A 25,683-nucleotide genomic window follows, 5' to 3' on the forward strand; every position below is an offset into this window, starting at 1 on the left:
TCTATTCAATGCCATTACAGTATCCATTGACTTAGGACTCCATTTGCAGTTCCTATGCCTTCCACTAGATGTCAACAGTCTTTAGAAATCGTTTCAGGCTTGTATTCTTATAAATGAGGGAGTAAGACCAGTCTGAACGAGTGGACCCTACCGTGTCGCAGAGCTTTTTCATGCTCTGTGACACAAAGACCTCTATGATGAGAATCAGCTACACTTCTTGTTGGGGGAAGACTTAGAGAGCTGTGGGTTGGCAGCACTACATTGCTGCCTGCTATAAGATGAGGGACAGTGTCTGACAGACCAATCTGCACATGTCGCCTATGCCATTGTTGTTATTGTCCATTGAACGGTTATTTTGACCCTTGATGATTATTGTTACTGATTGTCCCGTTGATAATCTTGATTAAAGTTATTTTACTTATGTTATAATTGTAATTGAATCACTTAATCACCAAAGCACGCTTGGGCAATATGTACATTATTACGAGAGAGAGAGAACACAATTAGACCCAACCAAATCATGAGAAAACAAAAAGAGAGTTACTTGACACATTGGAAAGAATTAACAAAAAAACAGAGCAAACTAGAATGCTATTTGGCCAAAAACAGAGAGTACACAGTGGCAGAATTCCTTGACCACTGTGATTGACCCAAACTTAAGGAAAGCTTTGACTGTACAGACTCAGTGAGCATGGCCTTGCTATTGAGAAAGGCCACCGGAGGCAGACCTGGCTCTCAAGAGAAGACAGGCTATGTGCACCCTGCCCACAAAATGTGGTGGAAACTGAGCTGCACTTCCTAAACTCCTGCCAAATGTATGACCATATCAGAGACATATATTTCCCTCAGATTACACAGATCCACAAGGAATTCAAAAACGATTTTGATAAACTCCCATATCTACTGGGTGAAATACCACAGTGTGCCATCACAGCAGCAAGATTTGTGACCTGTTGCCACAAGAAAAGGGCAACCGGTGAAGAACAAACACCATTGTAAATACAACCCATATTGTTGTTTATTTATTTTCCCTTTTGTACTTTAACCATTTGCACATCATTACAAAACTGTACATATACATAATGTGACATTTGTAATGTCTTTATTCTTTTGGAACTTCTGTGAGTGTAATGTTTACTGTTCACTTTTGTATATTATCTACTTCACTTGCTTTGACATATTTAACATATGTTTCCCATGCCAATGAAGCCGCTTGAAATATATATATATATATATATATATATATATCACAAAAGTGGGTACACCCCTCACATTTTTGTAAATATTTTAGTATATCTTTTCATGTGACAACACTGAAGAAATGACACTTTGCTACATTGTAAAGTAGTGAGTGTACAGCTTTTATGACAGTGTAAATTTGCTGTCCCCTCAAAATAACTCCACACAGCCATTAATGTCTAAACCGCTGGAAACAAAAGTGAGTACACCCCTAAGTGAAAATGTCCAAATTGGGCCCAATTGGGCACCTCATTGCAAAGAACTCTCTGAGGATCTGAAAAAAATAATTTTTGCTCTACATAAAGATGGCCTGGGCTATAAGAAGATTGCCAAGACCCCGAAACTGTGCTGCAGCACGGTGGCCAAGACCATACAGCGGTTTAATTGGACAGGTTCCACTCAGAACAGGCCTCGCCATGGTCAACCAAAGAAGTTGAGTGCACGTGCTCAGCGTCATATCCAGAGGTTGTCTTTGGGAAATAGACGTATGAGTGCTGCCAGCATTGCTGCAGAGGTTGAAAGGTTGGGGGGTCAGCCTGTCAGTGCTCAGACCATACGCTGTACACTGCATCAAATTGGTCTGAATAGCTGTCATCCCAGAAGGAAGCCTCTTCTAAAGATGATGCACAAGAAAGCCCGCAAACAGTTTACTGAAGACAAGCAGACTATGGATTACTGGAACCATGTCCTGTGGTCCGATGAGACCAAGGTAAACTTATTTGGTTCAGATGGTGTCAAGCGTGTGTGGCGGCAACCAGGTGAGGAGTACAAAGACAAGTGTGTCTTGCCTACAGTCAAGCATGGTGGTGGGAGTGTCATGTTCTGGGGCTGCATGAGTGCGCCGGCACTGGGGAGCTACAGTTCATTGAGGGAACCATGAATGCTAACATGTACTGTGATATACTGAAGCAGAACATGATCCCCTCCCTTCGGAGACTGGGCCACAGGGCAGTATTCCAACATGATAACGACCCCAAACACACCTCCAAGACGATCCCTGCCTTGCTAAAGAAGCTGAGGGTAAAGGTGATGGACTGGCCAAGCATGTCTCCAGACCTAAACCCTATTGAGCATCTGTGGAGCATCCTCGGAGGGTGGAGGAGTGCAAGGTCTCTAACATCCACCAGCTCTGTGATGTCGTCATGGGGGAGTGGAAGAGGACTCCAGTGGCAACCTGTGAAGCTCTGGTGAACTCCATGCCCAAGAGGGCTAAGGCAGTGCTAGAAAATGATGGTGGCCACACAAACTATTGTCCCTTTGGGCCCAGTTTGGACATTTTCACTTAGGGGTGTACTCACTTTTGTTGCTAGCGGTTTAGACATTAATGGCTGTGTGTTGAGTTATTTTGAGGGGACAGCAAATGCACACTGTTATACAAGCTGTACACTCACTACTTTACATTATAGCAAAGTGTCATTTCTTCAGTGTTGTCACATGAAAAGATATACTCAAATATTTACAAAAATGTGAGGGGTGTCCTCACTTTTGTGATATAATATATATATATATATAATATATATATATATATATATATATATATAGTATATATATATATATATATACTATATATATATATAATATATATATAGTATATATATATATATATATATATATATATATATATATATATATATATATATATATAGTATATATATATATTATATATATATACTATATATATATTATATATATATATTATATATATATATACTATATATATATAATATATATATATATAATATATGTATATATATATATATATATATATATATATATATATATATATATATATATATATATATATATATATGCTATGATGATATAGTATCAACCAATCAATTAAATATTAACACGTGTCAACCAATTATTCTCCTCTATGCCATAATATTTACTTTTTAAATGATTTCGACAGGGCCACTCTTGCCTGTGCATCAATTCATTTTGATAATTTTTTTACTGTTTTAAAAAGAATAAGAGTTCAGTGTATGTTATGTTTACAAAGTTATTGGCCTCAGGTAATGTCATATTGGGTTAGCCTTGGCCCCTTAGAGTATCACTTATCTCCTGTTGGAGTATCAATGATCTCCAGGATGTCAACCCTATTCCTTCAAATGCAATATCCCTGAATCATCTCTGTCTAAATGAATGGCTTTGAGTTAGTTACATCAGAGAGAACTGCTCAGCTGGTGATTTATGAGTCTTTCAATAGGGCTGACAAAGGACATCACTTTGAATCAGAGTTCAGATTGAATTACAGGGGATGCGGTTTATGTGAGCCTGGTCTCGTGGAACACACTGATGGAACTTATACAATGGTTTAAAAAACACTTCAGTTAATGGATGGATTTGAATTTGCCTTCATCAATCAACTAATCGGTAACACTTTACAATAGTATTACATGAATTAGCATGAACTAATGTTGTAATGTATATAGCAGACTATAGCAGACTGCCAGTAGTCTGCCTTGGCAGCAGCTAATTGGGATCCATAATAAATACAAATACATAGGCCACTTAATATGACAGTGTCCAAAAACTCCTGTCGTCCAACTCCTGATTTAATTCTAAAAAACAACACATCCTGCTGTGTTTTCACGCCAAACTGCGTGAGTGTTACCATCTCAAGAGGAAGAGGCTGTTGTCATTCTCATTGAACTCCTTGTGAACCAGCTCTTCAGGTGAGACATTCGACTTTGCCAGCTGCCAGCAGCGTTGTTCCCTAACAGCCTCTTGGTACAAATATTACTCCTTGCCATTTCATATTTCCTGCTGGAAAAGCTCTACTCCTGCTGACTGTCTTTGTAGTTAACCATTCATATGCCAGCCTTTACCACGCCCTCCTCCATCCTCTTTCTCCTGGCCCAGGTGTTTGTCCTCCTCCATCCTCTTCCTCCTGGCCCAGCTGTTTGTCCTAATCCATCCTCTTTCTCCTGGCCCAGCTGTTTGTTCTCCTCCATCCTCTTCCTCCTGGCCCAGCTGTTTGTCCTCCTCCATCCTCTTCCTCCTGGCCCAGCTGTTTGTTCTCCTCCATCCTCTTCCTCCTGGCCCAGCTGTTTGTCCTCCATCATCTTTCTCCTGGCCCAGCTGTTTGTCCTCCATCCTCTATCTCCTGGCCCAGTTTGTCCTCCTCTTTGGATTCTTCATTGGCATTGGGTTTGCCCAATCCGCTTCTGTTTTCATTTCCCCTGACGTTTTCTCTCTTTTCAAAATGGATGCCTATGATTTGACAGGGATGGGATTTGATTGAGTTAATGAGCAGAGGAGAGATTCTTATTATCGGCCCTCCTGTGGCCTAATCTTTTGTCTTTCATGAAATGCTCCCCGAAATCCGCTCCTTGTCGCATCTGTCTGTTGCCATGGTGACTCCTAGCGCCATGGGTCTCAAAAGTAGATTTTCCTCAATCTTGGCCACCAGTGACTATGTCAATCTGCCTGCGCTATTATTTAGGTTACTGCTAATTCAGCATCTGGAGTAATCACTTTCACTTTTTCCTGAGTTAAAGACCCCCTACTGTTTCTTACATGCACTGTTTTGAAATTAAACCCCTCAAGATACTTTATTTTACCCTCTCTAGAATTCCCAGAGGTGTGTGTGTGTGTGTGTGTGTGTGTGTGTGTGTGTGTGTGTGTGTGTGTGTGTGTGTGTGTGTGTGTGTGTGTGTGTGTGTGTGTGTGTGTGTGTGTGTGTGTGTGTGTGTGTGTGTGTGTGTGTGACCATATTGGGTTGATGTTGATGGGTGGGTACTAAAACATTTATGCTGTGTTTGCCAGAAGCCTAGTCTTGACAATGCCCCCTAATCCCAGCCCCTCTCGTCCAGCCAGTCCTCGCTGTACCTTTGAAACCCTACACCTGGCTAACTCCTCTAGTTACCTCCTCCTCAATAATTCACCACTGCGCCAACTCTTTGGGGGAAAAAATGATTAATTTACTCAAGGAATGTTTCCTTCCACCCCTCTTCACACACACACACACAAATACATACACACACACACACATACATACACACACACACATACTGTACACACAGAGAGACACACACACACACACACACACACACACACACACACACACACACACACACACACACACACACACACACACACACACATACATACATACATACATACATACATACATACATACATACATTACATACAAAGACACACTTCTCTCTTATCTGGTTGCTAAGCGGTGACATCCCCTCAGCACTGGAAGCTGTAGGCCTACAGTATCCCTGATCGTGACTTGCTGTTCTGCTTGCCTGTTTCCACCGTTGTCACATTCCTCTTTAGTAATGCACTGAAATTCCAGGGGAGCGTCTCTGCTTGTGGTCCTTTGATCGGGTGACATATGAGGTTATAACACGTTCCAGTGGCACTGCAATTAAAGCCAGCCCTGCGGCCATCTTTCAACCCGACACACACAGGCAAATATCAGGTCACCATTAGGCTCAGCATGGGCTCCCGCAATGGAACTAATTAGTGCTCTCACAGGACTGTTCTGTTTTCAGATTATTATCCCTCAAATGAAAATGGAGAAGGAGAAACAACTGGATGGTGTTCCATGTTGACTAACAGTTTCCATGTCTTTCCCTTCATCTGGTTCTGTTCGACCCCTCAGCTTGAACCTGTTTGGTTGTTCTGCTGGGAAGTTAACTGGCAACCAGAGGGTCTCCAGCATCATAATCCTAGATGCTATCCCATGCCATTGTGCCCTTGAGCAATGTGTGTGTGTGTGTTTGTATCAGATTTGAACATGATTTTTCACTTTTACTACTAGAACCCATACTGTACAACTGCATCTGTAGTTGACATCCCTCCAGCATAAAGGTGCCATCTTCGTCCCTCAATCAACCTGTCCGCTGTTTTCCTCCGTAGAGCTGATCTATTCTAATTGCTTTTTTTTCAACAAGAGGAGATTGTTATTGCGATTCAAGAGTCCAACCCAACCATGTGCCAGCCAAAGAGTTGCAGAGAAGTGGACATACTGTTGCTAAGCTAAGAAGCATTCGTTACTAGTCAAGCTCATAGATCTGATGAATAATTAGTGTGGCCTAATGAGATGTGGCACGGTCTCACAGTACCACCATCGCCTTCAATAGACGTCTGTTTCCATTATGTAAACAAACCATAAGTTGGCAATGTGATAATGACATGCATCAAAATTGTATATAACGTTAAAATGCAGTACACGCAGATGTGTCATACAGTCCAGTCAGCAGCATCTATGATTACAAAGTAAATTCTCTATTATCCATTAAACAATCATTATTGTTGATTGAATAGTAAATCGTTTCATCACTAATTATTAGCAACAGTTACTGAAATACAACGGAATTTACAGCCTTCGGACAGTTTAGACGCTTTGACTTTTTCCACAGTCTGTGCGGTTACAGCGTTATTCTAAAATTGATTTTAAAAATGAATCCTCATCAATCTATACACAATACCCCATAATGGACAAAGCAAAAACAGGTTTTAAGAAATGTATAAAAAAATATAAAAACGGACAGCACGTTTACATAACTATTCAGACCCTTTACTCAGTACTTTGTTGATGCACCTTTTGCAGCGATTACAGCCTTGAGTTTTTTAATATATTTATTTATTTAATTTTATTTCACCTTTATTTAACCAGGTAGGCCAGTTGAGAACACTCAACTCTACATTTACAACTGTGACCTGGCCAAGATAAAGTAAAGCAGTGCAACACAAACAACACATGGGATAAACAAACAGACAGTCAACAACACAATAGAAAAATCTGTGTACAGTGTGTGCAAAGGAAGTAAGCAGATAAACAGGCCAATAGTGGCAAAGTAATTACAATTTAGCAATTTACACTGGAGTGATAGATGTGCAGATGAGGATGTGCAAGTAGAAATACTGGTGTGCAAAAGAGCAGAAAAACAAAAGTAAATGGGGATGAGGTCGGTAGTTGGTTGGATGGGCTATTTACATGTGTGTACAGCTGCAGCGATTGGTAAGCTGCTCTGACAGATGACACTTAAAGTTAGTGAGGGAGATATAAGTCTCCAACTTCAGTGATTTTTGCAATTCGTTCCAGTCATTGGCAGCAGAGAACTGGACGGAAAGGCGGCCAAAGGTGATGTTGGCTTTGGGGATGTTGGTCTATTTTGTAAATGACATCCCCGAAGTCAAGGATCGGTAGGATAGTCAGTTTTACGAGGGTATGCTTGGCAGCATGAGTGAAGGAGTCTTTGCTGCGAAATAGGAAGCCGATTCTAGATTTAACTTTGGATTGGAGATGCTTAACGTGAGTCTGGAAGGAGAGTTTATAGTCTAGCCTGACATATGTGGACAACTATAAATACCTATATGTCAGAACTGTCCGGAGTAGTGATGCTAGTCGGTGCAGGCAGAAGTCGGTTGAAGAGCATTGTGCTGCCATCCTGTTAGAAGGTAACAGATTATTTTATTACAATGGTTAAATTGGATTTTCATTGTGTTCAATGGTGTTATTTGCCCCCTAGTGGCGCTTTCTGGTACTTAGAAAGACGACGCAAACAGGAAGTACAGAATTTGTTTTGCACGCATAGAAGCAGCTACAAACAACGCTACGGTGCAGGTCTTTCAATGTAGTTATTTCTTGTCACGCTTCAGCCTTGGAAAAATATTTGTTTGTAAGTTCGATTCAAGCATTTAGCTAATGATGATAATCTTGTTATTGATAGAGTTGCTTACATATCAATGTTGGTTGCATTTACTCACAAATTGCAATGCCTTTAATGTATGTCGTTAGCTGTATTACTTGCTCATGCGTCATGCAAACGAATTGTAAAATATACAATACTGTAGTTCTGTTACTGTTTCTAGTGTAATATGCTTTGTTATTCTACATAGATGGTTATACATTATTAGAGTAATGAAAGGAGCCAATTACCATATGGTTAACAATTAGCTATATGGTTTGGCATCATGCCAGATGCATGGTACCTTAGCGCGTGCTTTGTATTTATGCAACTTCAAATGTTTAATGTACAGCTACAGTATGTCGGTGTGAATTGAATACTAAAGTATATTCTTTTCTGTATTTTGCAGTTTCACAACATAAACGTTTTCAATACATTCATTCAAGAAAAGTCACGCCTTGGGCGTTTTATTGAAGACTTAGTTGCTAGCTATCTGTCTAGTTTTGCATGGGAACGCAACTCAGGTGCAGAATAAGCATGCATTTCGTTTTGCATTTAACAGCATTTGGAGGCCACGGAAGGTCACACTTTCCAATCTTTAGAAATCTCAGATTATACAAAAGAGAGGTTGAGGGGTTGCAACAATGGCGGCGGATAATTTTAGGAAGAGAGGGTCCAGATTGTAGGGATCCATATTTTGCAGGTCTTTCAGAACATCAGCTGTCTGGATTTCGGTGAAGAAGAAGCGGGGAGTGGGGGGCTTGGGAAAATTGGGGGGCTTGGGAAAATTGCTGCGGGGGGGTGCAAAGCTGTTGCCCGTGGTTGGGGTAGCCAGGTGGAAAGCATGGCCAGCCGTAGGGAAATGCTTCTTGAAATTCTCGATTATCATGAATTTATCAGTTGTGACGGTGTTTCCTAGTCTCAGTGCAGTGGGCAGCTGGGAGGAGGTATTCTTATTCTCCATGGAATTTACAGTGTCCCAAATTTTGGGGGAATTAGTGCTGCAGGATGCAAATTTCTGTTTGAAAAAGCTTGCCTTTGCTTTCTTAACTGCTGGTGTATATTGGTTCCTGACTTCCCTGAAAGTTGCATATCGCGGGGACTATTCGATGCTAGTGCAGTCCGCCACAGGGTGTTTTTGTGCTGGTCAAGGGCAGTAAAGTCTGGACTGAACCAAGGGCTATATCTGTTCTTAGTTCTACATTTTTTTGAAAGCGACATGCTTATTTAAGATGGTGAGGAAAGCACTTTTAAAGAAAAAACAGGCATCCTCTTCTGACGGGATGAGGTCAATATCCTTCCAGGATACCCAGGCCCGGTTGATTAGAAAGGCCTGCTCAAATAAGTGTTTTAGGGAGCATTTGACAGTGATGAGGGGTGGTCGTTTGACCGCGGACCCGTAACGGACGCGGGCAATGAGGCAGTGATCTCACAGATCCTGGTTGAAAACAGTAGAGATGTATTTAGAGGGCAAGTTGGGGTTGTACCTGGTAGGTTCCTTGATCATTTGTGTGAGATTGAGGGCATCTAGCTTAGATTGTAGGCCAGGGTGTTCAGCATATCACAATTTAGGTCACCTAGCAGTACGAACTCTGATGACTCTGACGAAAGATGGGGGACAATCAAGTCACATATGGTGTCCAGGGCACATCTGTGAGTTGGGGGGGGGAGGTCTATAACAAGTGGCAGTAGTGTGGGACTTATTTCTGGAGCGATGGATCTTTAAAAGTAGAAGCTCGAACTGTTTGGGCATAGACCTGGAAAGTGTGAAAGAAGTCTGCAGGCTATCTTTACAGTAGATTGCAATTCCACGCCCTGTAGCATTTCTGTCTTGATGGAAAAAGTTGTAATTGGGGATGGAAATTTCAGAATTTTTGATTGTCTTCCTAAGCCAGGATTCAGACACATCTAGGACATCAGGGATGGGTGAGTGTGCTAAAGCAGTTAATAAAGCAAACTTAGGGAGGAGGCTTCTGGTATTAACATGCATGAACCCAAGGCTTTTACAATTACAGAAGTCAACCAATGAGAGCACCTGGGGACACACAGGGCCTCGGTTAACCTCTACATCACCAGAGGAACAAAGGAGGAGTAGGATGAGGGTACGGCTAAAGGCTATAAGAACTGGTTGTCTAATGCTTTGGGAACAGAGAATAAAAGGAGCAGATTTCTGGGCGTGTTAAGATTGATTCAGAGCATAGTGTACAGACAAGGGTATGGTGGGGTGCGAGTACAATGGGGGTAAACCTAGGCATTGAGTGACGATGAGAGAGGTTGCATCCCTGGAGGTGCCAGTTAAGCTAGATGCTGTTTCTGCATGTGTGTGGGGTGGGACAAGGGGGCTATCTGAGGCATGACTAGGGGCTCCACAGTAAAATAAAACAACGAGAGCAGCCCTAAGCAACAGTATACGAGGCTGTCTTCTTGAATATGAAGCTACACCTGTATTTGGGGAGTTTCTCCCTTTATTCTCCGCAGATCCTCTCAAGCTCTCAGGTTGGATGGTGGGCGTTGCTGCACAGCTATTTTCAGGTCTCTCCAGAGATGTTAGATCGGGTTCAGGTCCAGGCTCTGACTGTGCCACTGAAGGACATTCAGAGACTTGAGTGGCCACTCCTTTGTTGTCTTGGATGTGTGCTTAGGGTCGTTGTCCTGTTGGAAGGTGAACCTTCGCCCCAGTCTGAGGTCCTGAGCGCTCTGGGGCAGGTTTTCATTAAGGATCTCTCTGTACTTTGCTCTGTTATTTTTTGCCTTGATCCTGACTAGTCTCCCAGTACCTGCCGTTGAAAAACATCCCTACAGCATGATGCTGCCACCACTATGCGTCACCGTAGGGATGGTGTCAGGTCTCCTCCAGACGTGACTCTTGGCATTCATGCCAAAGAGTTCAATATTGGTTTCATCAGACCAGATAATCTTGTCTCTCATGGTTTGAGAGTCTTTAGCTGCCTTTTGCCAAACTCCAAGCGGGCTGTCATGTGCCTTTTCCTTAGGAGTGGCTTCCATCTGGCCACTCTACCATAAAGGCCTGATTGTTGGCGTGCTGCTGGAAGGTTCTCCCATCTCCACAGAGGAACTCAGTGGTGAGTGTCAGAGTGACCATTGGGTTCTTTGTCACCTCCCTGATCAAGGCCCTTCTCCCCAATTGCTCAGTTTGTCCGGGCGGCCAACTCTCGGAAGTCTTGGTGTTTCCAAACTTCTTCTATTTAAGAATGATGGACCCTCTCTGGGGGGTGGACACTTTTCCAGATCTGTGCTTCGACACAATTCTGTTTCGGAGCTCTACAGACAATGTGTTTGGCGTTTGCTCTGACATGCATTGTCAACTGTGGGACCTTATATAGACAGTGAGCCTTTCCAAATCATGTCCAAACTATTTAATTAACCACAGGTTGTCACGGAGCGAGGAGTGGTGGGTCCGGAGTCAGGTACAGAGTGCAGAAGTTTAGGGAAAACTGTATTTATTCCGGCAAGACAGATTACGCCAAAAACAGGCAAAATAATGACCGACAGGTGAAACCAATAACCAACAGAAAAGGAAGAGGGAATCGGTGGCAGCTAGTAGACCGGTGACGACGACCGCCGAGCGCCGCCCGAACAGGAAGAGGAGTCACCTTCGGTGGCAGCTAGTAGACCGGTGACGACGACCGCCGAGCGCCGCCCGAACAGGAAGAGGAGTCACCTTCGGTGGCAGCTAGTAGACCGGTGACGACGACCGCCGAGCGCCGCCCGAACAGGAAGAGGAGTCACCTTCGGTGGCAGCTAGTAGACCGGTGACGACGACCGCCGAGAGCCGCCCAAACAGGAAGAGGAGCCATCTTCAGTGGAAGTCGTAACACAGGTGAACTCCAATCAAGTTGTAAAAACTTGATTGGAGGATTATCAATGGAAACAGGATGCACCTGAGCTCAATTTCATGTCTCCTAGCAAAGGGTCTGAATACTTGTGTAAATAAGGCATTTAAAAAAAAATGAATTAATAGACAAACAAAGATTTCTAAAAACCTGTTTTCAATTTGTCATTATAGGGTATTATGTGTAGTTTGCTCAGGATTTGGATTTATTCAATCCATTTTAGAATAAGTCTGTCATTTAAATGTGAAATAAGTCAAGGGGTCTGAATACTTTCCTAAGGCACCTTAACTCAAGTAAAAAGTAGTTTGAGGAGGCCCAGGAGCCCCGCAAAGTCTATCGGCCATATTTATGAGAAAAGATCTCCAGGGAGAGACCCAATAATTCCTCAGGTTGTCTGGGTTTCTCTCTTATCAGCTCAGTCTGAGAACATTACAGGGTAAGCTCACCATTACTGACAGAGGGTAGTGGGAAAACACACACACGCACACAAACACACACACACACACACACGCTGTCTTATCGCTAATTAGATTACATATTAAATGACCCTGTCAGTGATCGAAGACAAAATGCTCTTCTCAAAATAACAATAGTCATCCAAATGGTACATTAAGAGTATCAGACTGAAGGTTGTGCTGCACGGCATGGGATTTAATACACGGGGGGGGGGGGGGTGGCTTGGTTTAAATTGCCTTGTCTTTTTTCTCCTCAACTAAGCTCTAGGTAATGTAGTGTAAAGATGTGTCATTATCAGAGCCCCGCAGGTGGGATTGTAACATCAGCTCAGTATTATCCGGAGAGAAGCGAAGGAACACACTGTAAACAGACTGCAGTCTTCCAACAGACTGGATGTCCAGTAATTCAGACAGGCCTATTCAATGGATCAAAAAAGCGTACGGACCAAAGATATAGGATTACTGAATACCTTCAGTGTTCATAGACATAATGTTATTTTCAGAAGGCCAACAATGATGAATAGGGCCAATGCCCATTGTCGGTGTCCATATGGGCCCTGGTGAAAAGTAGTTCACTATATAGGGAATAAGGTGCCTTTTGGAACACAGCCATTGTTAGACACATTTCCTCATTACGTTGTCTTAAACAACCTTGCACAAAACAACGCAAAATGTACTTCTACTGCATTTGAAAGTATAAATGCAGACGGGGGACGACTAGAAAAACAGACTGAATGCTTAGAGGCATGTTTCCAGCTGAGTCTTGTGGATGTTTTAATGAAAGGGAACGTGCTGCGCTGCTGCACACTCTCCTGACATTAAACCTGCACAAGCAGGCAGCCGTTGGCTGACAGAAGAGCTGAGTGTCCAATCAGTAGGCTCTGAGAGGAACCAACGGCGTCACAGCACGCCAGCCATTCCGTCTAGCACTCACACATAAGGGGCACAGGGGCCAAACTGGACCAATTAGGGCCAATGACAAAGCAGATCCCTATGAATAGTTTATTTTAAAGCATACGTCCATGCACATGGTTTGGTTTGCGTGTACGAACTGTGTTTTTAGACCTTTAATTTTTTAGAGGTGAATTATGAGGTAGACCTTTGAGTCATTAGGTTTATTAGTTAGCAAAAAAAAAACATCTATTTCAGTCTATTCTTCAACAGCTATGTGGTTTTGGCTAAAAGAAATGGCTGAAATAGATGTATAAAGCAATCAGCTGCAGAGTTGTCTTAATGTAACACATGAGTAGGCCTGTTTTACATACAGTTGAAGCCAAATGCATGTAAACTCAGTTTCACAACTCCTGATATTTAATCCTAGTAAAACATCCCTGTTTTAGGTCAGATAGGATCACCACTTTATTTTTAGAATGTGAAATGTCAGAAAAATAGCAGAGAGAATTATTTATTTCAGCTTTTAATTCTTTCATCACATTCCCAGGTCAGAAGTTTACATACACTCAATTAGTATTTGGTAGTATTGTCTTTAATTGTTTAACCTGGGTCAAACGTTTCAGATAGCCTTCCAAAAGCTTCCCACAAGAAGTTGAATTTTGGCCCATTCCACCTAACCTCCTTGCTCGCACACGCTTTTTCAGTTCTGCCAACAAATGTTCTATAGGATTGAGGTCAGGGCTTTGTGATAACCACTCCAATACCTAGACTTTGTTGTCCTTAAGCCATTTTGCCACAACTTTGGAAGTATGCTTGGGGTCATGTCCATTTGGAAGACCCATTTGCGACCAAGCTTTAACTTCCTGACTGATGTCTTGAGATGTTGCTTCAATATATCCACATAATTTTCTTTCCTGCTTCCCACCATTCCCTCCTGCAGCAAAGCACCCCCACAACATGATGCTGCCACCCCCGTGCTTCATGGTTGGGCTTACAAGCCTCCCCCTTGTTCCTCGAAACGATGGTCATCATGGTCAAACAGTTCTATTTTTGTTTCATCAGACCAGAGGACATTTCTCCAAAAAGTATGATCTTTGTCCCCATGTGCAGTTGCAAACCGTAGTCTGTTTTTTTATGGCGGTTTGGGAGCATTGGTTTCTTCCTTGCTGAGCGAACTTTCAGGTTATATCGATATAGGACTCGTTTTACTGTGTATATAGATACTTTTGTACCTGTTTGCTCCAGCATCTTCACAAGGTCCTTTGCTGTTGTTCTGGGAATGATTTGCACTTTTTGCACCAAAGACAGAACACGTCTCGTTCCTGAGCGATATGACGGCTGCTTGGTCCCATGGTGTTTATACTTGCGTATTATTGCGTATTATTGTTTGTACATGGTACCTTCAGGTGTTTAGAAATTGCTCCCAAGGATGAACCAGACTTGTGGAGGTCCACAATTTTTTGGTCTGATTTTTTTTGGTCTGATTTCTTTTGATTTTCCCATGATGTCAAGCAAAGAGGCACTGGGTTTGAAGGTAGGCCTTGAAATACATCCACAGGTACTTCTCCAATTGATTCAAATGATGTCAATTAGCCTATCAGAAGCTTCTAAAGCCATGACAACATTTTCTGGAATTTGCCAAGCTGTTTAAAGGCACAGTCAACTTACTGTATGTAAACTTCTGACCCACTGGAATTGTGATACAGTGAATTATAAGTGAAATAATCTGTCTGTAAACAATTGTTGGAAAAATGACTTGTGTCATGCACAAAGTAGATGTCCTAACCGACTTGCCAAAACTATAGTTTGTTATCAAGAAACTTGTGAAGTGGTTGAAAAACAAGTTTTAATGTATGTAACCTTCCGACTTCAACTGTAGGTATACATGAGCGGCAGGTAGCCTAGTGGTTAGAGTGTTGGGTCACTGACCAAAATGCTGCTAGTTTGACTACCTGAGTTAACAAGGTGAAAAATCTCTCATTCTGCACTTTAGCAAGGCACTTAACCCTAATTGCTCTAGGCTCGCCGTCAATAATGGCTGATCCCTGTCCATGACCCCACTTGCCGAGTGTGTCTCAGGGGGAGTTGGGAAACATTTTTCCTTTTCACACCTCACACTTACCGGTTACCCACTAGTACATGCAGTGAAACAGGACAAATATAAGCACCCACTATTTCATGGCATTTGGGTTTCGGTTGTTCTGAATACTCATCTAACAATGGTTCAACAAGCTTTTTCATAAAGTCCTCATCAAAAAATATTACACAACACTCAAAATGCATGAGCACGTTTCCTCTTGACATTTATGTACTCACGCAGCCCCATGTTAGTGCCATCCGAACAGCTATTCAATATTGAAAAGGGGGTTGGGAAAGGCTTTTCATTCTGATGTCAAATGCCAGTTTGTGAAGGCAGCAACAGAAAGCAAAACACTCATGTGAGTCAATTGCTTAAGGTTTCTAAATGGAGTCGTCGTAGGAAATGATCTTAAGTGAGATTGAGGGGTAGTAGAAATAAGATTTGCAGACCGGCATCACAGCATCCCTACAAACCTACACCCCCCCCCCCTGCCTAGATCAGGCAGTGTAGTATGCAGCAGTACACCCTCCTCAGTGTAGTATGCACTACATTTGTGCCTTACATAATGCCGTCCAGGTGACTGTGGTTTCATATCCATCTGCCGTACATGAACTTGCTCTGATGATACACAAATGGAGGGGAGAGAGACAGCTCCATGAATATTTTACCACGCTGGGTAGGAACACGTAATCCTGCCCTGCGGACAAATGCACGGAGTGGCGGTGAGGCGATGCAAGGTGTGTGTTTATGTATGTGTCTCTCACAATGTCAGTGTGTCTCTCACAATGTCTGTGCGTCTCTCACAATGTCTGTGCATCTCTCACAATGTCTGTGTGTCTCTCACAATGTCTGTGTGTCTGACTCTGTGTGTGTGTTTATCAGTGTTCCTCCATGGTTTCCCTCATGTTTAAAGCTGGCAGTGGCGCGGTGAAGGGGTCGTGTACATAAGTGGGACCTACTCAGCGGAACAGAAGGGACGTCACAAGCCCAGCGTGTCCCCGTCCATCATCGACAGGCTCTTGGAGGAGCCCTGGACAGCAGCCATCTTGAACCACAGTCACTGGGCAGCAGCCAGGTTTATAGTGATGTCATCTGGAAGGGAGGGAGGGAGGAAGAGAGGAGTGAACAACATAGGGAGAGGAGAAAGACAGTAATCAAAGTGGAGATATAGAGAGAGAGAATCTGCGGGGACCTAAATGCCAGAACCCGACAAGAACCTGACACCCTCAGCACAAAGGGGGACAAACACCTGCCTGAAGGTGACAGCGTTCCCTCCCCCATATGCCCCCCTAGGCACAACTATGACAACATAACCAACAAAAACGGGTCATAAACTCCTGCTCTGTCACACGTTGGGTATGTACATAGTCAATGGTAGGCTTCGAGGGGACTCCTATGGTAGGTACACATATAGCTCATCTCTTGGCACTAGTACTGTAGACTACTTTATCACTGACCTCAGCCCACAGTCTCCCAGAGCGTTCACAGTCCGCCCACTGACACCCCTATCAGATCACAGCACAATCAGAGCAACACTCAATCATGAGGCATCAAAGCCAAAGGAACTGAATAATATTAAGAAATGCTATAGATGGAAGGAATGTAGTGTGGAAACCTACCAAAGAACAATTAGGCAACAACAAATTTAATCCCTTTTAGACAACTTCCTGGACAAAACGTTCCACTGTAAGAGTGGAGGTGTAAACTTGGCAGTAGAAAATCGAAGCAATATATTTGACCTCTCATCTTCTCTATCAAATCTAAAATTGTCAAACAGAAAACCGAAGAAGATAAACAACAATGACAAATGGTTTGATGAAGAATGCAAAAACCTAAGAAAGAAATGGAGAAACCTGTCCAACCAAAAACATAGAGACCCAGATAGTCTACGCCTTCACTATGGTGAATAACCAAAACAATACAGAAATACACTACCGAAAAAGGAACAGCATGTCAGAAATCAGCTCAATGTAATTGAAGAATCAATAGACTAACCACTTCTGGGAAAAGTAAATAACACTAAACATCACATCACAAAGAGTTATCTATTCAAAATGGAGTTGTATGGGTAAACCACTTCTCCAATCTTTTTGGCTCTACAATAACGAACAAACAGCAAACACATATACATGATCAAATACAAATCTTAGAATCAACTGTTAACTTTTTATGGCTGCAATCCCGATATCGGGATAAGTGTCATCAACAACCACTGAATAGCCTAGCGCTACATTCAATAGATATTACTACAAATATTTATATTAATGAAATCACAAGTGCAATATAGGAACACACAGCTTGGCCTTTTGTTAATCCACCTGTCGTGTCAGATTTTGAAATTATGCTTTTCAAAATCTAAAATAATTGGATTCTCCAATTATCTTGAATGAACTACAGGACAAAATAAAAAAACCTCCAACCCAAAAAGGCCCGTGGTGTTGATGGTATCCGCAATGAAATTATTAAATATACATACAACAAAATCCAACTGCCAATACTTAAACTCTTTAACGTCATCCTTAGCTCTGGCATCTTCCCCAATATTTGGAACCGAGGACTGATCACCCAATTCCACAAAAGTTGAGACAAATGTGAACCCAATAACTACCGTGGGATATGCATCAACAGCAACCTTGGAAACATCCTCTGCATTATCATTAACAGCAGTCTTGTACATTGTCACTGAGGAAATGTACTAACCAAATGTCAAATAGGCTTTTTACCAAATTATCGTACGACAGACCACATTCACCCTGCACACCCTAACTGACAAACAAACCAACCAAAACAAAGACAAAGTTTTCTCATGCAATGTTGATTTCAAAAAAGCCTTTGACTCAATTTGGCATGAGGGTCTTCTATACAAATTGATGGAAAGTTTAAGGACTGATGCTGGAGTAGAGAAGCAGGAACAGGGAGTAAAAATTTAATAAGGAACAGACATGGCGCAAGACAGGAACAGCATCACCACATGGGTAACACATCAACATACAACAATTAATCCTGAAGCAGGGAACAGCTTGAGAACAGACAGATATAGGGGAGGTAATCGAGCTCCAGGGAGGGGGAGCGGGGGCAGGTGTGACAGAAATTGGTGTTGGGGGAAAAACATATGACATTATAAAATCCATGTACACAAACAAGTCTGCAGTTACAATTAGCCAAAAACACATATTTCTTTCCACAGGGCCGTGGGGTGAGACAGAGATGCAGATTAAGCCCCACCCTCTTCACAATATATAACTAATTGGTGAGGACACTAGAACAGTCTGCAGCACCCGGCCTCACCCTACTGGAATCTGAAGACAAATGTCTGCTGTTTGCTGATGATCTGGTGCTGCTGTCACCAACCAAAGAGGGCCTACAGCAGCACCTAAATATTCTGCACAGATTCTGCCAGACCTGGGCCCTGACAGTAAATCTTAGTAAGACCAAAATAATGGTGTTCTAAAAAATGTCCAGTCTCCAGGACCACAAATACAAATTCCATCTAGACACCGTTGCCCTAATGCACGAAAAAAACTATACATACCTTGGCCTAAACATCAATGTCACAGGTCATTTCCACAAAGCTGTGAACGATCTGAGAGACAAGGCAAGAAGGGCCTTCTGTGCCATCGAAAGGAACATAAAATCAACATACCAATTAGGATATGGCTAAAAATACCTGAATCGGCTATAAGACCCATTGCCCTTCATGGTTTTGAGGTCTGGGGTCCACTCACCAACCAATAATTCCCGAAATGGGACAAACACCAAAATGAGACTGCATGCAGAATTCTGCAAAAATATCATTGGTGTACAACGTGAAACACCAAATAATGCAAAGGAGAAATAGGCTGATACCCGCAAATTAGCAAAATCCAAAAAAGAGACGTTAAATTCTACAACCACCTAAAAGGAAGTGATTCCCAAACCTTCCTTAAAACAAAGCCATCACCTACAGAGAGATGAACCTGGAGAAGAGTCCCCTAAGCAAGCTGGTCCTAGGGCTCTGTTCACAAACACAAACAGACTCCACAGAGCCCCAGGACAGAAAAACAATTAGACCCAACCAAATCACGAGAAAAAAATAATAATTTACTTGACACATTGGAAAGAATTATCAAAAAAACAGAGCAAACTAGAATGCTATTTGGCTCTAAACAGAGAGTACACAGTGGCAGAATACCTGACCCCTGTGACTGAAAAGGAGGACTGAGCACACCCCCATTCTCATCAACGGGGCTGTAGTGTAGCACGTTGAGTGCTTCAAGGGCCTTGGTGTCCAAATCACCAACAAACTAGAATGGTCCAAATACACTAAGACAGTCGTGAAGAGGGCACGACAAAGCCTATTCCCCTTCAGGAAACTAAAAAGATTTGGCATGGGTCCTGAGATCCTCAAAAGGTTCTATAGCAGCACCACTGAGAGCATCCTTACTGGTTGCATCACTGCCTGGTACGGAAATTGCTCGACCTCCGACTGCAAGGCACTACAAAGAGTAATGCATACGGCCCAGTACATCACTGGGGCTAAGCTGCCTGCCATCCAGGACCTCTACACCAGGCGGTGTCAGAAGAAGTCCCTAAAAATTGTCAAAGATCCCAGCCACCCCAGTCATAGACTGTTCTCTCTACTACCGCATGTCAAGCGGTACCAGAGTGCCAAGTCTAGGAGAAAAAGGCTTCTCAACAGTTTTTACCCTTCAAGCCATAAGACTCCTGAACAGGTGATCAAATGGCTACCCGGAATATTTGCATCGTGTACCTCCCGCAACCACCCTTTTACGCTTCTGCTACTCTCTGTTTATATTATATGCACAGTCACTTTAACTATACATTCTTGTACTTAAAGTGCCTTGAGAAAGTATTCGGCCCCCTTGAAATTTGCGAACTTTTGCCACATTTCAGGCTTCAAAAATAAAACTGTATTTTTTTGTGAAGAATCAACAACAAGTGGGACACAATCATGAAGTGGAACGACATTTATTGGATATTTCAAACTTTTTTAACAAATCAAAAACTGAAAAATTGGGCGTGCAAAATTATTCAGCCCATTTACTTTCAGTGCAGCAAACTCTCTCCAGAAGTTCAGTGAGGATCTCTGAATGATCCAATGTTGACCTAAATGACTAATGATGATAAATACAATCCACCTGTGTGTAATCAAGTCTCCGTATAAATGCACCTGCACTGTGATAGTCTCAGAGGTCCGTTAAAAGCGCAGAGAGCATCATGAAGAACAAGGAAGACACCAGGCAGGTCCGAGATACTGTTGTGAAGAAGTTTAAAGCCGGATTTGGATACAAAAATATTTCCCAAGCTTTAAACATCCCAAGGTGCACTGTGCAAGCGATAATATTGAAATGGAAGGAGTATCAGACCACTGCAAATCTACCAAGACCTGGCCGTCCCTCTAAACTTTCAGCTCATACAAGGAGAAGACTGATCAGAGATGCAGCCAAGAGGCCCATGATCACTCTGGATAAAGTGCAGAGATCTACAGCTGAGGTGGGAGACTCTGTCCATAGGACAACAATCAGTCGTATATTGAACAAATCTGGCCTTTATGGAAGAGTGGCAAGAAGAAAGCCATTTCTTAAAGATATCCATAAAAAGTGTTGTTTAAAGTTTGCCACAAGCCACCTGGGAGACACAACAAACATGTGGAAGAAGGTGCTCTGGTCAGATGAAACCAAAATTGAACTTTTTGGCAACAATGCAAAACTTTATGTTTGGCGTAAAAGCAACAGAGCTCATCAGCCTGAACACACCATCCCCACTGTCAAACATGGTGGTGGCAGCATCATGGTTTGGGCCTGCTTTTCTTCAGCAGGGACAGGGAAGATGGTTAAAATTGATGGGAAGATGGATGGAGCCAAATACAGGACCATTCTGGAATATAACCTGATGGAGTCTGCAAAAGACCTGAGACTGGGACGGAGATTTGTCTTCCAACAAGACAATGATCCAAAACATAAAGCAAAATCTACAATGGAATGGTTCAAAAATAAACATATCCAGGTGTTAGAATGGCCAAGTCAAAGTCCAGACCTGAATCCAATTGAGAATCTGTGGAAAGAACTGAAAACTGCTGTTCACAAATGCTCTCCATCCAACCTCACTGAGCTCGAGCTGTTTTGCAAGGAGGAATGGGAAAAAATTTCACTCTCTCGATGTGCAAAACTGATAGAGACATACTCCAAGCGACTTACAGCTGTAATCGCAGCAAAAGGTGGCGCTACAAAGTATTAACTTAACCTGTTGAAACTCTGGGGGCACTATATCACTTTTGGATAAAAAGACGTGCCCGTTTTAAGCGCAATATTTTGTCACAAAAAGATGCTCGACTATGCATATAATTGGTAGCTTTGGAAAGAAAACACTCTGACGTGTCCAGAACTGCAAAGATATTCTCTGTGCGTGCCCTAGAACGTGAGCTACAGGCAAAACCAAGATGAGACGGCATCCAGGAAATGAGCAGGATTTTTGAGGCTCTGTTTTCCATTGTCTCCTTATATGGCTGTGAATGCGAGAGGAGTGAGTCTGCCCTTTCTGTCGTTTCCCCAAGGTGTCTGCAGCATTGTGACGTATTTGTTAGGCATATCATTGGAAGATTGACCATAAGAGACCACATTTACCAGGTGTCCGCCCGGTGTCCTGCGCCGAAATTGGTGCGCAAAAGTCAGCTGCAAGTATTTTTCCATGGAATTCAGAGAAGAAAGCAGGCTTCCACAAACGATATATCAATGAAGAGATATGTGAAAAAACACCTTGAGGATTGATTCCAAACAACGTTTGCCATGTTTCGGTCGATATTATGGAGTTAATTCGGAAAAAGTTTGACGTTGTAGGTGACTGAATTTTCAGTTCGTTTCGGTAGCCAAATGTGATGTACAAAACGGAGCGATTTCTCCTACACAAAGACGCTTTCAGGAAAAACTGCACATTTGCTATGTAACTGAGAGTCTCCTCATTGAAAACATCCGAAGCTCTTCAATTGTGCTTTTTGTCCCTGTGTTTTTCCCTTGATCCCCATTATTGTTTGCACCTGTGTCTCGTTTCCCCTGATTGTATTTAAACCCTTTGTTTCCCTCAGTTCTGTGCTCTGTGTTTGTATGTTAGGTCCATTTTGTATTTTTTGGATTTTTCTTTAGGGTAATCTTCTGGGTTCTGCCTGTGGTAAATGATTTTATTTATTTGGTTATCTGGTTTTTGTGAAAATGTTGTCTATTCGTGGCTCAGTTGGTTAAATGCTACTCAAAATGCTAAGCTAGTTTAGCATAGCTCTTACACAAATTAGTGAATTGCTATGGTTCAAAAGCATATTTTGAAAATCTGAGATGACAGTGTTGTTAAGAAAAGGCTAAGCTTGAGAGTAGGCGCATTATTTTCATTTTATTTGCGATTTTCAGAAATTGTTAACGTTGCGTTATGCTAATGAGCCTGAGGCTTTAGTCACGATCCCGGATCCGGGATGGGGGGCTGAATAATTTTGCACGCCCAATTTTTCAGTTTTTGATTTGTTAAAAAAGTTTGAAATATTCAATAAATGTCGTTCCACTTCATGATTGTGACCCACTTGTTGTTATATTTAACATTCTTGAAAATATACATACAATATGTCAAAATAAAGCTTCGTTATTGTCTTTTTTCCCGGAGAAAACAAAAGGAACGCGTTATCTCTGCCATGCGCATGGAAACACTACAGCCAAAATGGGAGCCCTTAGAAAAACGACTTCTTCTCCCTAATTTTTCCAAAAACCAGTCTGAAACTCTAAAGACTGTTGACATCTAGTGGAAGCCCTAGGAACTGCAATCAGTGAGGATTTCACCCTGTAATAAAAATGCCAGCCATTGAAATCAGTGTTGTGCTGATTTTTTTTGGAGGGGGGATGGTTTGTCCTTGGGTTTTCAACTGCCATTTCAGTTCTGTTATACTCACAGACATTATTTTAACAGTTGTAGAAACTTTTGTAGAACTGTTACTTTCCTTGCGAATCATTCCTGACTATTTGCACATTCAGACTTTTTGTGGATTAATATCATCACACCTTTTGAGTTTCTTTGTCCCTGACAGAAAATTACTTCCCCACCCCATTCCCTTTTCCACGCAACTTCATCTAAGGATGTAGAGTGAGTTGCCTGTAAACAGTATATGTTATATTCCTTTTCTTTTAGCCACCTAAAGACTGGTCTTCTTTTTTTATAATCTGCTAAACCGTTACAATTATAACTGGCTATACTTATTTCACCCCTTACCATAACTAGATACTATTCTCAGTCTAAATTGACCATACATTTTGCTTGTAAAGTCACTGCCATAAGAGGTATTATGACGGTCAGAATTAGAGATTTCAAATGTGATTCCTTTGCTTTCCTTTTGAATTGAAATTTTTCTGAAGCTAAGTACGTCTGGAGTGGTTTCACACTGCGATAGAGACAACAGAGACAACACAAAGAGTCTTTGATTATCATCGATTGTGTGTCTGTATTGCAAAGTCACCCGTCGTTAAGCTCTGCTATTTGCATGCCCACAATAAGCTTAACTCCAATATGGTCTCCATGCAATGCTTAGGAATTCAGAGGACTCTCTCCTCCAATCTACACACAATGAACTCACAAAAATACAAGGAATCATGTTTGCAATCTCTCCCTCATCTTATTTTGTTCCGCTTAAGATGTTTAGCTAGTCCGTCCTAGCGGCGAATCTGACAGTCTGTCCTCGTACTTGCCTTATTGACCCTCACCTGAAACCGACCAAAACTTGGCCCGTCCAGCAAGCCAGGGAATTTTTGTTGTTTTGTTTTTCCCACTCATCCAAGGCCTCATTTGCATATGGCAAGAAGAAGAAGAAGAGAAAGACAGAGGAAATGAGATGAAAGTAACAAAGAGGGAGAGGCTAGCTGGGGCAGCGTCAAGCCGAGCAACTAGATAAATGAAGAATGAATTTGGGGCCAAGCGAGTGGGTGCATCAGTGTCTCTTCCCTTCCCTTCGCCATGCAGCGCTCTCCTCTCCGCCAGAAAACTCATTTGGAATTCATATATTTACACCACGAGGGACGTTGTCAATTTACATTTCCTCTATTTGGATAATAAGCAGGCAGCCATTTCTGTGGCTCGCTCGCCCACTGCCGCGGACCAGCATCCCTCTCTCTCTTTCCACCACTGGGTTGTGTCTAGACCTAGAGGGCAGTTTTGGGAAGCTTGCAATTGGCACACTCACACACATACGCACACACATACAAACATGCACAGACACACAGAAATACACACACACAGACACACAGAAATACACACGGACAGCACGTGCACAAAGTTATGCAAAATAAAGTGCACTCAATCGATAAATCAAATGTATTTATAAAGCCTTTTTACATCAGCAGATGTCACAAAGTGCTATACAGAAACCCAAACAGCAAGCAATGCAGATGTAGAAGCACGGAGGCTGGGAAAAACTCCCTAGAACCTAGGAAGAAACCTACAGGCTCTGAGGAGTGGCCAGTCCTCTTATGGCTGTGCCTGGTGGAGATTATAACAGTACATGGCCAAGATGTTCATAAGTTCATAGATAACCAGCAGGGTCAAATGATAATAATTATGGTGGTTGTAGAGGGTGCAACAGGTCAGCATCTCAAGAGTAAATGTCAGTTGGATTTTCATAGCCGAGCATTCAGAGTTCGAGACAGCAGGTGCGGTAGAGAGATAGACCAGGTCTGGGACAAGGTAGCACGTCCGGTGAATAGGTCTGGGTTCCATAGCCACATGCAGAACTGTTGAAACTGGAACAGCAGCAAGACCAGGTGGACTTGGGACAGCAAGGAGTCATCAGGCCAGGTAGTCCTGAGGTATGGTCCTAGGGCTCAGGTTCTCCAGGAGGGTTGGGAGAGGGGGAGAGAGAGAAATAGAGGGAGCATACTTAAATTCACAGGATACCGGATAAGATTGGAGAGTTACACCAGATATAACAGACTGACCCTAGCCCCCGACACAAACACAGGAGGGGTCGGGAGACACTGTGGCCCCATCCGACGATACCCCCAGACAGGGCCAACCAGGCAGGATATAACCCCACCCACTTTGATAAAGCTCATCCATCACAACAGTAGAGGGATATCCGCAGACCACGAGCCTACTACCCTGAGACAAGGATGAGTATAGTCCACGAAGATCTCCTCCATCGCATGAGCCCGAGACGTGATGCACCACTCCTAGGGAAGGCATGGAAGAGCACCAGTAAGCCAGTGACTCAGCCCCCTTAATAGGGTCAGAGGCAGAGAATCCCAGTGGAGTACATTCATACACACCTAAAACCAAATCAGATAGACGGGTAAGTTGTTCAGCAACAAAACCAATGAGTGAGCAACCCTTGGGGCTAAACAGTCCGGGTTGGCTTAGAATCAAAGGAATGTTGACAACATGTAACTATGTTTCCTGTCCAAATGTACAGTGAGTATACAAACATTAAGAACACCTGCTTTTTCCATGACATAGACTGACCAGGTGAATCCAGATGAAATCTATGA

The sequence above is a fragment of the Oncorhynchus masou genome, chromosome 31 (assembly GCF_036934945.1).
Source record: "Oncorhynchus masou masou isolate Uvic2021 chromosome 31, UVic_Omas_1.1, whole genome shotgun sequence".
In the NCBI taxonomy this organism is placed as follows: Eukaryota; Metazoa; Chordata; class Actinopteri; order Salmoniformes; family Salmonidae; genus Oncorhynchus; species Oncorhynchus masou.